The sequence below is a fragment of the Branchiostoma belcheri genome, unplaced genomic scaffold, assembly GCF_001625305.1.
Source record: "Branchiostoma belcheri isolate BF01 breed outbred unplaced genomic scaffold, Haploidv18h27 scaffold39, whole genome shotgun sequence".
In the NCBI taxonomy this organism is placed as follows: Eukaryota; Metazoa; Chordata; class Leptocardii; order Amphioxiformes; family Branchiostomatidae; genus Branchiostoma; species Branchiostoma belcheri.
The window spans coordinates 2,694,702-2,705,014 of NW_017804009.1; positions in this window are offsets into that span (position 1 = coordinate 2,694,702).

Below are 10,313 nucleotides of genomic sequence, written 5' to 3' on the forward strand. Positions count from 1 at the left end.
GTTTGTTTGTTTGTTTTTTTCATCAATAAACATACAACATACAATTAAGTGAACCATCCCATTACTTAATAATAATAATAATGATGAAATAATAACAGATCAAAATAATAATGATCATAATAACTTAACTCATAACTGATCATGATAACTAATCAAAAAATAACTGATCAGAATAACAATAATAATCATAGTAATGACAATAATAATGGAAATGATCATAACTGATACATAATAATAACGATAATCATAATAATCAATGATCATATATTTCATATCATAATTCAAATGATAATATTGATAATAAAAACACTCAAGAACATATGGTACCCCATTTGCCACGATGCTTCTGCAGATTTCCCCTTCTTGCGGCAATAGAATATTCTACTGTATGAAAGAAATTTACATAATTAAGAAAAGATTGAAAAGTAACATGGTTGGCCTTTCTGCTTCTATAAATGCATCTTTTAGCTAATAAAATTACAAGGTTACCTATAACAGGGGCTTCTAAATTTAAGTTACCAAAAATGACATTAAAAGAATTAAGCTGTAGTCTTTGTCCAGTCTGTTGATGAAACCATATTTGAATTTTATCCCAAAAAGAAACTAAATGTGGACACTCCCAAAAGACATGCAGGTAGGTTTCTTCTTCCTCATGGCAAAATACATTTCCAGATATACAATAACCTATTTATTGGTAAAAATTTATGGACAATTTTATATTGAAAAAATCTTGTTGTCGGATCAATGGTACAATATATAATAGAAGTGTAGACTAGTCTCCAGGGGATTGGGGTATCAAAGAGGTACAGCCATGACATCTGAACATTATGCGAACAATCTATCAAATTATAGGAACTTAAAAAGAATTTATACATGCTTTTATTTATCTTAATTTTTCTAAGCCAGGTATTATCACATTGGGTAGGTATACAAACTAAGAGGGATGAAGAACCAAGCAAAGTAGATTTCCATTTTGGGGGGATTGCAGTACATAGCTGCAGATACTGCATGTGGCTACAAACATTATCATATTTAATACAAAATTCATCATATGACATGAGGGAACCATCTAAATTTAAAACATCATTTACAAACAGAATTCTTCTATTTAGAAAAGCATTTGAAAAGAAAGGTTTTCCACCAATAAGGATATAAGAATTCATACATAAAAGCTGTTGTCTAATCTCAGCTGGAGTTGTGGGGGCCTTATGTTGATATTTATACCAAGCATATACAATATCATATAAGAAAGAATTTAGTTTCAGGTACTGTAAGCTATCCAACTGGAGAAAAGGAAATAATGTATATCCAACAGAAAGATATGTACTTAAAGACCAGGAGGTAAACCAATCAGGATTAAAATATAATTTTGGCATCCACGAAGCTTTGATGGTGAGGGAGAAGGCATATAAGTTAATTAAATTCAAACCACCATTTTCAATTGAGTTGTAAATTGTTTTCCTACTGACCCTTTCTGGACCCCCATTCCAAATAAAGGAAAATATTTTTCTCTCATATATTTTAAAAAGGATTTACTTGGGGAGGGGAGCACCTGGAAAAGATTAGTAAACTGGGAAACAATCAAACAATTTATGACAGTAATTTTTCCAAACAAAGATAAACTTTTGCTTTTCCAGGGGAATAATAATCTATCTAATTTTGCTAAACGGGGTTGAAAGTTGCAGTTAATAATGGACCCCAAATCCCTAGGTATATGTATGCCTAAAAGGTCTACCTCCCCATCTACCCATTGAATAGGTAGATGGGAAGGTAGTTTAAAATTCGTGTTTTTTAAAGAACCAATTTTAAGTATCTTACACTTGTCAAAATTTAAAGATAAAACCCGAAAGATGGGAAAAACTTTGTAGATCATCAATAAGGGCATTAAAGGATGCTAATTTGGGAGCAAAGGGGAAATTACTATCATCAGCATATTGAGAAATTTTACAGTGCCTTCCATGAACAGATAAACCAGTCAACCTTTGATTGCTGCGTATCTTAATGGCCAACAGTTCTACAACAATAATAAATAAATAGGGGCTTAGAGGACAACCTTGTCTAACACCACGATATAAAGTAAAAGGATTTGATAAATAGCCATTGTTTGACACAACGCTCGTAATATTAGAGTACAAAGTTTTAACCCAAGCTATAAACTTGGGGCCAAAGTTGAAAAATTCTAATGCTTTAACCATGAAATCCCACCTCACTGAATCAAATGCTTTCTGATAGTCAGCAATAAAAACTAGACCTGGTTTATCTTCATTTTCATAATGATCAATTAAATCTAATATACGTCTAATATTATCTCCAATAAATCTTCCTTTAATAAATCCTGTTTGATCATTATGAATAATGTCAGAGATAACAGATTTTACACGCAAAGCCAAACATTTAGAAATAATTCTTGTATCGCAACATATATATATAATAATGTGAGGGGCCTCCAATTATTCAAAAGTGTAGGATCTTTGTATTCCCCGTTGCTCCCTTGTTTTAGTAATAAAGAAATTATTCCTTGTCTTTGTGTATCTGATAAGTAGCCTTGTGCCAAGGAGTAATTAAAACAATCTAGCATTGGGGTTTTAAAAACAGAAAAGAAATGTTTATAGACTTCCACCGGAATTCCATCAATTCCAGGTGTTTTGCCATTTGAAAAGGAATTTATAGCAATGAGTAATTCTTCTTCAGTAATTAGGTCCTCACACGCTTCCAGCTGATCATTAGATAAACGCATTTCATATTCATCAGGGAAAAAATGCTCAGAATTTTTAGGGGTCAGGGGTATTGGAGGTTCTTCAAAAGAATAAAGGGTAGAATAGAAATCAACTTGTTTTTCTAAAATTTCCTGAGGATCAGAGGTAAAAAGTTTCATCCGATATCTTTAATTTTTGAATGTTTTTCCGGGTATAATTCTATGAACCATGTTTAAAAAGTATTTAGAACTCCTTTCCCCAAATTCCCATCCATCGAGCTTTAGATCCAACTAAGATTCCTTGTAAACGGTGATTATACAATAACTCTAGTTGTTTTGTTTGTTGTCCAAATCGTCGAGCATGGAATCTGGGGGAGACTGCATATTATCAATTTGACTTTGTAAAATTTTAATATCATCAGTTAATTCTCTTTCTCTGAAAAGATATTGTTTTTCTTATAACTCGAAAATTTCATACAATGTCCCCGGAAAAAACATTTAGCCGCTTCCCATACAATATGGGGATTCGCTGTACCAATATTATTTGAAAAAAATTCTTTCATAACCTCCAAGGTTTCTTTACAAAATATTTTGTCCTCTAATAAAGAAGTATTAAATTTCCAATATCCCTTTCCCCTTGGAAATTTTGCAGTAATAAAAGATAGTACAATCAAATTATGATCTGATTTAAATTTTTCTGCAATTATACATTTATTCACTCTATTTATAAAAGAAAAGCTAATTAAGAAATAATCAATCCTACTTGCTTGTCTTCTTCTTCTCCAGGTGTATCTAATTACATTAGGATTTTTAAAACGCCATATATCATGGAGATCAAATTTACATTTCAGTTCAGAAATACATTCTGATGCTTTAGTATGGTAAGCACGATTTGTAGAGTGTCTATCTAATAAAGGGTTCTGTACTGTATTAAAGTCACCTGTAATAATCATATTTTCATTACTCTCTTCAAAATTCTCTAGTTCTACAGACAAATTTGTAAAAAAATCAGGGGAATCATCATTTGGAGCATACAAATTTACCAAACAAATCTATAGTATCAACAGTCAAATCAATAATAACCCATCTCCCATCACTATCTGTCTTAACTTGATGGATATCAGGGTTAATATCATTTTTAAACAAAATGGCTGTACCTCTTTGATTGGAAGTGCCATGTGAAATACCATGGATCCCCCCATTCATTTTGCCATCTGGTCTCAACAGGTAGGGTAGAGTGGGTCTCTTGAAGACAAATAATATTATATGGTTTATCTCTAAGCCAAGTAAAAACTTCCCTGCGTTTAATCAAGTTACCAAGACCATTACAATTAAAACTGGAAATTTGAAGCTGTACCTGTGTCATGGCCTCTGGGATGTGTCTGGTAAGGTTGGAAATCTGCAGAAGTCATCTGGGTAAGGTGGGGGTGATGGAATCATAATATCTCTTTGACTAATGAAAATAAAACAAACTGAACAGAAGTAATCAGTATAACTCAAAAGGAAAATAACACATGTAACGGGATGGTTCACTACATAAACTAAATACAACATCACTAGGTTCTCAGAACCAAAACAAAAACATAAAGGCCGCGTCATTCATGTAGGGCACTGTGTGGCTCCTCTGAACTGTATCATTCATTTACAGTATTCCGCCAGAAGGAAAATATAACAGAAACATAATATAACAAAATATCATAACAATAAAGCAAGCTTGAAGGACTTGTTGATCATTTCCCTTTTCAGCACACGCAGCACAATAAATTATCATTCTTTGATACTACAGAAGGCGTATTGAATTTGAATATTCAATAAAATTATGAATTATTGAAGTATTCAATCAAACAACCTTACAAGATAATCTAAGCAGATGTGAAGAGTTCTGGGTGCAGATGCTGGTCAGACATTTGATTGATCACAAACTTACATCTACAGAGATATCATTCTTTGATACTACAGATGGCGCATTGAATTTGAATATTCAATAAAATGGTGAGTTATTGAAGTATTCAATCAAAAAACATTACAGGATAATAATCAGAAAACATTACAGGATAATCTAGTAAGAAAATGTGAAGAGTTCTGGGTGTAGATTCTGGTCAGAGATTGGATTGATCACCAACTTACATCTACAGAGATATCATTCTTTTATAATACAAAAGGCGTATTAAATTTGAATATACGATAAAACGATGAATTATTGAAGTATTCAATCGAACAACCTTACAACGAAGATAATCTAAGCAGATGTGAAGAGTTCTGGGTGCAGATTCTGGTCAGAGATTTGGTTGATTACAAATTTACATCTACAGAGATATCATTCTTTGATAATACAGAAGGAGTATTGAATTTGAATATTCAATAAAATTATGAATTATTGAAGTATTCAATCAAACAGCCTTACAACGAAGATAATCTAAGCAGATGTCGAGCGTTCGTTCTGGACACAGATTCTGGTCAGAGATTTGATAACAAACTTACATATACAGTGATATCATTCTTTGATAATACAGAGGACGTATTGAATTTGACGCAAACAGTAATATAGGTATTTTGTCAGATATATTGTCTAACTATTGTTTTTTCGTAGAGAAGTATTGAAATATCTAATCAAAAAATGAAATACTGTATTCAATCAAACAGCCGAGCAAATAAAATGAAAAATGCTAGATGAAATGATAAAGCATTCAACTATAAAAGTAGATGGAGTATATGTTGAAAAATTCAATCAAACAAGCGAACCAAAAAGATTTTTAAACTACAATATTGCAATACCATGCAACATTTTTTTTTATTTCCAAAATGTACACGTGGGAGCTAGTATATTACGTCGTGTACAAGTAAAGCCCGCCGTTTCTTCATCTTTGTCCAGTTGTGTGCATCATGGCAAGTTTCTCTCAAATCCAAAAAAAAAGATATATAATAAGAAAAAATATGGGAATATTGATATTCTGCGTAGTTGCTGAACCATGTAGCAAGGGAGTACATATAGGTAGCTTAGTCGGTTAGGCGTTTAGGGAATACTCTTCATCGTCAAAAATTTATAGAAAGTGCGTCCCAGAAGACAGACTTGTCACGTGCCGCGGGCAAAAGGTGCATAAGGGCAAGTATTCGTTTGTTCCCTTGCCACGGCGAATCAGCGTCAGTGAATGGGCGGAAGCTTTCAACCATGCTCAACCCGACTATACCTCATAAAGGCCATATGGTACAAAACGGTAAGACTAGACGATGCCATCTTTCAATGTTGGGCCATCACCATAGCCTTACAAAGACGAATGGCTCACAGTAATACGATGCCCCTCTTGGTAGAAGCCGTCCACAGAAAATCGTTTTTTCCTAGAAACTTCAGAGGCATAAATAACCCACTCGTCCTTGGCATTACGAACAACAACAGGGGCGCCAGAGTATACAGTGCAATTTTACGAAATACAGCCCAATTTCATGGAATAGAGTACAATCGTATTAGTATACAGTGCAATTGTACTAGTAAAATTGCACTGTATACTGTAAAATTGCACTGTATTCTGTAAAATTGCACTGTATTCCGTAAAATTGCACTGTATTCTGTAAAATTGCACTGTATTCCGTAAAATTGTACTGTATTCTGTAAAATTGCACTGTATTCCGTAAAATTGCACTGTATTCCGTAAAATTGCACTGTATTCTGTAAAATTACACTGCATTCTGTAAAATTACACTGCATTCTGTAAAATTACACTGCATTCTGTAAAATTGCACTGTATTCCGTAAAATTGCATTGTATTCTGTAAAATTGCACTGTATTCCGTAAAATTGCACTGTATTCCGTAAAATTGCACTGTATTCCGTAAATTTGCACTGTATTCTGTAAAATTGCACTGTATACTCTGGAACCCCTGAACCAGCCTTCCGGTAATTTGCATGCCAAAATCCGCCCATGTATCAAACATTTCACGGTCATGGCCGCAATTTGAAGAAGAAAAGTTATAATTGGTTCTTCCATCATCCAACTAATGAATCTGGTAAATGATGGGCTCATTACTAATAGAGATTTCAAAATATAATAAGGGGTATTACGTAGCAGTGGTTTTAAGTAATTGGATGATTTTGTTCCTTTGCATTCCTGGATGGCCAAAGTACTTGACCTTGAATCTCTGCCAGCAAGTGCCTAGATAAACTTTCTCTTAGGCCACACCAAGTAAATTTTATGGATGACGTCCGCGCGCGCATTGATTTTGGCATGTTCCTAGAAGAAAAAAAAACAAGAAATTCCGCTTCCTGTAACTATGACCAAAGAGTCACAACAGTGCCGCAAGTCGTCAGATTGACGTGAAACCCGTAGAAGAAAGTGTCTATTACCATGCTGTTTTCACTGTCCACGGTTCCACCTGATTTATTGCTGTTTTGATGATGAATAAAAGACTTCTTGCTTGTTACACTATGTCACCTCAATCAATTCGTGTCCTAACATTTGTCGTCTCTTAGTATATTTCTAATCTAGGCATCATGTTTTTAGGACCCTTCTTGTTTTTCTTTCGCCCTCTCGCATTAGATTTAGGGTCTCCAAAGGACGTCATCCATAAAATTTACTTGGTGTGGCCTTGTATAAAACATAGTGATAGTCAAATATTATGTTCCTTTTTTTTCTATCCCAACATGAATCCCAAGACATGGCGGCGGCACACTCAATTTTTTTTTTCAAATTATTCTTAAGCCGCCACCAACGCAGACAAACTCATTTTCAAGGCCACAAGATCGGTGGCATGGCAGGATTCGAACTCGGGACCTCTTGGTTCTGATCCGAACGCTCTGTCGTTCCAATAGTCCATTGGTACATACTTTAGCCATCATTAAATCACCCATAATTACAAATTACTATGCCAAAAGTCTCTAAGGCACATGCGGATTATTTGCTTCTTAACCCCAACCCCACCCGAATACACATATTTCATGAGATATTGATTGCTTTTATCTTAAGGTAGATATGCCACGTTATCTGACGACTACTTTAGACAACGTGGGCGCGTCCCCAACGAGATTCCAATCACAGAAGTTTTGTTGGCGAACACTTCCATCGATCACTGCATCAGTTCAGTAATAACCTCATTCCACTAGTACGGCGCTCTTGCCGCGCGCTCTCTCTGCGACCTGAAATTGCAGAGAGAGCGCAGAGAAATCGCCAAGGTCGCCACGTTTGCAATGTAAGTTACTGTTTAGGCCATGTTGATTTGATTATATAGATGACATCCGCGGGGAACCCCAAAACTGATCCCAATTTCATGTCTTATACCCCCTATCCACTTAGACGGCGCTTTCACGGCGCTCTCTGTGCGACCTAAAATTAGCCAGAGCGCGGATAGAGCGCCAAGGTCGCAATGGGGGCGCAACGAGAGCGCCATGAGAGCGCCATGAGCGCCGTCACCTCGGCGACTGTTTTGAACCGGCTCATACCGTCGCCGTGGGAGCGCCGAAGAGGGCGATCCAACAATGGGCACAGACAGAGCAGAGAGAGCGCATTGAGAGCACCCAACGCTCTAAACAGTAATATAATCAGTAGTCATAAATTGAAACAGGTAGATATTACAATGTAAGCCCTGACCAAAGGTTCTGTCCATTTTGTCTCAGATTTCAAGTCTCGATGTTAGAGACAGATTTGAATATAATGAAGAAATATATCTTTACATGTAATGGTTCCCACAAAAATAGGTAGATATGTAAAGGACTGCTTTGTTATTAGAAAAAATACCGAAACTCGTGATTAACCCTACTGGATTGTAACACTTTATCAAATACTTGTGTTAGCCCTTGTTGTTTGAGTAATTAGGATAAGTTAGGTTTTATTCTACATTAGGTCTTATTGAACACATTTATTTTATTCTTGTTGTTGTTTGTACTTTGCCATACATTATTGTACCATGTACAACTGTCGTTCAGTAAACATATTATAAAGTTCTTCTTCGATGACGGCGCTCATGGCGCTCTCAACGCGCTCCCATGGTGACCTTGGCACTCTCTCTGCCAAATTTGACCAATTTCAGGTCGCAGAGAGAGCGCGGTGAGAGCTCCCTCCTAGTGGAATGAGGGGGCTACGCATGGGCGCCACATGCCTATCCATCTGGAGAATTGCTCCCCCTTTTTCAAATATCACGGCCCGGCACGAATCAAGTAGTCAGTTCCACGGCCACAATACATCTCCATCTATCTTCGTAAAGCCTGGATCCTGGGTTTATTTCGCCTGTGATCGCACAGACATCAGATTTGATCACTCTCATAAATCCCCCACTTTTTTCCTGGATTTAGATATTGGAATACAATAAGGAGACTGGATTCGGACAATAGGATTTTGAAAAGCAATCGATGGCAATCTGTTGGACGGGGCAGACTAAAATAGACCTGATGTTCATTGTCGCATGGGGCAACGAAATGCTTGGGGCAACGAAAGACATACGACATGCCCACGTAATCTGTGGGCATGTCCAACTAGAGTAAAATCACTTGCATACACGTCACTTGTAAGACCGAACCTAGAATATGCCACGACAGAATGGGATCCATATACAAAGAAAGACACAGACAAATTGGAAAGGGTACAGAATCAAGCTGCAAGATTCTGTATGAACAACTATGAAAGAGGTGCTAGTGTCACGGAAATGAAAAGAAACCTACAGTGGGCCTCACTGGAAGACAGAAGAAAGATGTCCAGACTATGCATATGATGTACAAAATGACTAATAAACTGGTGGACGTCCCAACTACTAAGTACCTAATACCAGCCCAGATGAGAACAAGAAATAGCCATGCCTTCAAGTACCAGAGTTATCAACCAAGGATTGAGGTGTTCAAGAATTCATTCTTTCCTAGAACTATCGCAGAGTGGAACTCACTGTCACCAAGTACAGTAGGGGCATTGTACATTGTCAATAGATAGCTTTAAACAATGTTTAGAGTTAGATGTTCAAGGGTTAGGTGTAACAAGTCATTAGGTGTAATGTAGCCAGCTGCCGCCGCGCCGCGTGCCTGCGAAGCTGGTGTGTTACGCCGAAAGGCGGTTATACCGGCTATACAGATACAGACATCATCTGAATGCTAATTACATTACAAATTGACGAAATGTTGCCTCTGTATCCCTCATTTACAGATATTTTCATGGCCATTGCTCTGCAGAACTCACCCAACTAGTTCCACCACTCAGAACCTTTAAGCGCTCCACTAGGTTCTCCACTAGCTCACACAACGTCAACGTCCAAATTCCTTATTCGAAATCTTTTTACAGTGACAGTTTCGTTCCCCGTACGGCCAAGCTTTGGAGTTCCCTCCCTGACAAGTGTTTTCCACCAACCTACAATCTACAGGCTTTCAAATCAAACGTTCATCGCCATCTCTTGACATAGCCATGCTTCTCTCATATTTCTAGTTCAATGCCTAGACGTGGTCGTATAAGCCTTGCACTGAACCACTCCGTTAAAAAATGAAGATACAGACAGAAATGCCTTGTACAAAGATAGGATCTAATTATAACTAGAAAGGCCAATATTTGCTTTGGAGCAAATACAGCGATGGGTTCACCACATTTTACGACATGGCAGGGAAAGAATGGGAAACACAAGGGAAAACAATGATTTACATTGATATAACTATA